Source organism: Helianthus annuus, chromosome 9 (genome assembly GCF_002127325.2).
Source record: "Helianthus annuus cultivar XRQ/B chromosome 9, HanXRQr2.0-SUNRISE, whole genome shotgun sequence".
Classification (NCBI taxonomy): domain Eukaryota; kingdom Viridiplantae; phylum Streptophyta; class Magnoliopsida; order Asterales; family Asteraceae; genus Helianthus; species Helianthus annuus.
In genome coordinates this window covers 154,016,555-154,020,080 of record NC_035441.2, presented here as the reverse complement: position 1 = coordinate 154,020,080, position 3,526 = coordinate 154,016,555, and positions in this window count along the sequence as shown.

Below are 3,526 nucleotides of genomic sequence, written 5' to 3'. Positions count from 1 at the left end.
TATGACTAGGTCATATAGTGGCAGTTGTGGTCTATGACTCCCTGCCTAGTAAAAGAAATATCTACAGATTATATCTGTACACAAGCCTATTAATGACTTGATACCTACGGGTTATAACTATGTTATATAAAGACAGTTGTGGTTTATGACTCTCTGTCTAGTAAAGGATTATTTGTTTAATTATACAATTTATAGTCCTATAAAAATCTAAATTTATAATTTAGTGATTGTCCTTGTGACTAGGCCTATGGTGCCAATATATATATTTTCATTCCTTGATTGCTATTAAAGAGCCTGAATGAAATTTATCAAATTAACTGCTAAGGTTTTTGATACCATGGTTAATAAATCGTCTAGGACGATAATACTGTTAGGTTCTAAATAAGACCTTGTCCTTTATTGTAGCTTAAAGCTACGATGGCCAAATCGGAAGAAACCAACAGTCATTCTGGGGAACGCTCAGATAATGCAAAGATTCACGTTACCGGTGCAGAATTGCAAGCACTGATTGATAATGCTGTCGCCAAGGCTATGGATAGGCAGTTCAGAGAATCTAGTGGTACTCAAAGTAGAACCCGCTCAGTGACGCATGTCAAGGCTAAGACTCATTCTGGGGCTCATAGTAAGCCGCCGTCTAAAAAGAGTGAGCCAAAGAAAGTTGAGGACGATAACCATTCCTCCAACCACAGCAGCGTCCCAAAGCAGGAGACTGAGCTGAAACGTGACACGTACAGCAGGTCCTGTACGTACAAATACTTTGTATCTTGCAAGCCCAGAGATTTCACTGGGGAAAAAGGAGCCGTCGACTGCATGACGTGGATCGACGAGATGGACACTGTAGTTGACATCAGCGGGTGTGCTGATAGGGACGTCGTTAAGTACGTGTCCCAGTCATTCAAAGGAGATGCGTTAGCATGGTGGAGGTCACTCCTACAAGCTGCCGGTAAGGCCACACTGTACGGTTTGTCATGGGAACAGTTTGTGGCCCTGATTAAAGAGAACTTCTGTCCGCAGCACGAGGTCGAGCGAATTGAATCGGATTTTGTATCCTTAGTCATGAAGAACCTCGATTGTCAAACGTATCTTACTACGTTCAACACGCTGTCTCGTTTAGTGCCTTACTTGGTGACCCCGGAGCCACGTAGGATTGCTCGATTCATTGGGGGTCTGGCACCGGAGATTAAAGCCAGCGTCAAAGCTTCAAGACCTACTACATTTAGATCAGTAGCTGATCTATCCCTCTCCCTCACTCAAGACGTGGTTAGATTGAGAGCCATGAAGAGCTCTGAGGAGAACAAACGAAAACGTGAGGATGACACCTCACGAAAATCTGAAAAGCGACATAGAGGGAACAACGACCACAGGAAAGGGTCGGGGTCTAGGAGGAATGATCACCAGTCGGGTGAAAAACCCAGATGCAAGTTTTGTAGGAGACACCACTTTGGGAGGTGTCGGTTTGAAACAAAATCCCAGTCTTCGGAGAAGCGATGTGGAATCTGCAAGTCCACCGATCATAAGGCTGTGGATTGCAAGAAGATGAAGGATGCAACGTGTTTTGGTTGCAACGAAAAAGGTCATATTCGGCCCAACTGTCCAAAGTTTGCGAAGAAGGCCGAGGAAGGGAAGAAGACTAATGCGAGAGTCTTCAAAATGGACGCAAAGGAAGCAGTCCTTGACGATAACGTCATTACCGGTACGTTTCTTGTAAACGATATATTTGCTAGAGTTTTGTTTGATTCGGGGGCTGATAAGTCATTTGTAGATAATAAGTTTTGTAAACTGTTGAACCTTCCTGTTAAAACCTTAAGCGTAAAATATGAGGTGGAATTAGCCGATGGAACCTTAGAAACCGCCTCGACTGTTCTAGATGGATGTGTTATATCCATTAGGAATCATTCCTTCCCGTTATCCTTGCTTCCCTTTAAGTTAGCTGGATTCGACATAGTAATAGGCATGGATTGGTTGTCGAGTAACCAAGCCCAGATTCTGTGCAACAGAAAGCAAGTAATAGTTAAGACTCCGTCCGGTGAGTCACTTACTATTCAAGGAGATACCCAACATGGATTGCCCGAGCAAGTGTCCATGCTCAAGGCATCCAGATGCATGCAGAAGGGTTGTGTCATTTATATGGCACAAGTTACCATAGATGAGCCGAAGCCGAAGATTGAGGATATCCCTGTTATATCAGAATATCCTGAAGTATTTCCTGAAGAACTACCCGGTTTGCCACCGGATAGGCAAGTAGAATTTCGGATAGACATCATACCAGGTGCAGCACCTGTAGCAAGAGCACCATACAGATTGGCACCAACGGAGATGAAGGAGTTGAGGACGCAGTTGGATGAGCTTTTAGCCAAAGGTTTTATTAGACCTAGCTCGTCTCCTTGGGGAGCGCCAATCTTGTTCGTTAAGAAAAAGGATGGTTCTATGCGTCTGTGCATCGATTACCGTGAGCTTAATAAGGTCACTATCAAGAATCGGTATCCGTTACCCAGGATCGACGATCTGTTCGATCAGTTGCAAGGAGCAAGTTACTTCTCCAAGATTGACCTCAGGTCAGGTTATCATCAGTTGAAGGTCAAGGAGGAAGACGTACACAAGACCGCGTTTAGGACTCGTTATGGACATTACGAGTTCCTAGTGATGCCGTTTGGGCTCACTAACGCACCAGCCGCGTTCATGGATCTCATGAATCGCGTCTGCAAACCTTATTTAGATAAGTTCGTCATAGTCTTTATTGATGACATTCTTATCTACTCGAAGAGCCAAGCTGAACATGAGAATCACCTTCGTTGTATTCTCAAACTTCTGTATCAAGAGAAGCTTTATGCCAAATTTTCGAAGTGTGAATTTTGGCTTCGAGAAGTCCAGTTTCTTGGACATGTAGTGAGCGAGCGTGGTATCCAAGTAGATCCCGCTAAAGTCGAAGCAGTCATGAGTTGGCAGGAGCCGAAGACTCCTACCGAGATTCGCAGTTTCCTCGGATTGGCAGGGTATTATAGGCGCTTTATCGAGAACTTCTCAAGGATTGCTGCGCCCCTAACCTCATTGACCCGTAAGAAGATTAAGTTTGATTGGGGCCCTAAGCAGCAGGAATCCTTTGACATTCTGAAGCAGAAGCTGAGCAATGCGCCAGTATTGACGTTGCCCGATGGTATAGATGAATTTGTGGTGTATTGTGATGCATCATACACTGGCATGGGTTGCGTACTCATGCAGAAAGGCAAAGTCATTGCCTACGCTTCTCGACAGCTAAAGGTGCACGAGAAGAACTACACCACCCACGATTTGGAATTGGGTGCGGTTGTATTTGCTTTGAAGTTATGGAGACATTACTTGTATGGAACCAAGTGCATAATTTATTCGGATCACAAGAGTCTTCAACACTTGTTCAATCAAAAGGAATTGAACATGCGTCAAAGGCGATGGATGGAAACTCTCAATGACTATGATTGTGAGATACGATACCATCCAGGCAAGGCAAATGTGGTTGCCGACGCCCTAAGTAGAAAGGAAAGGGTTAAAC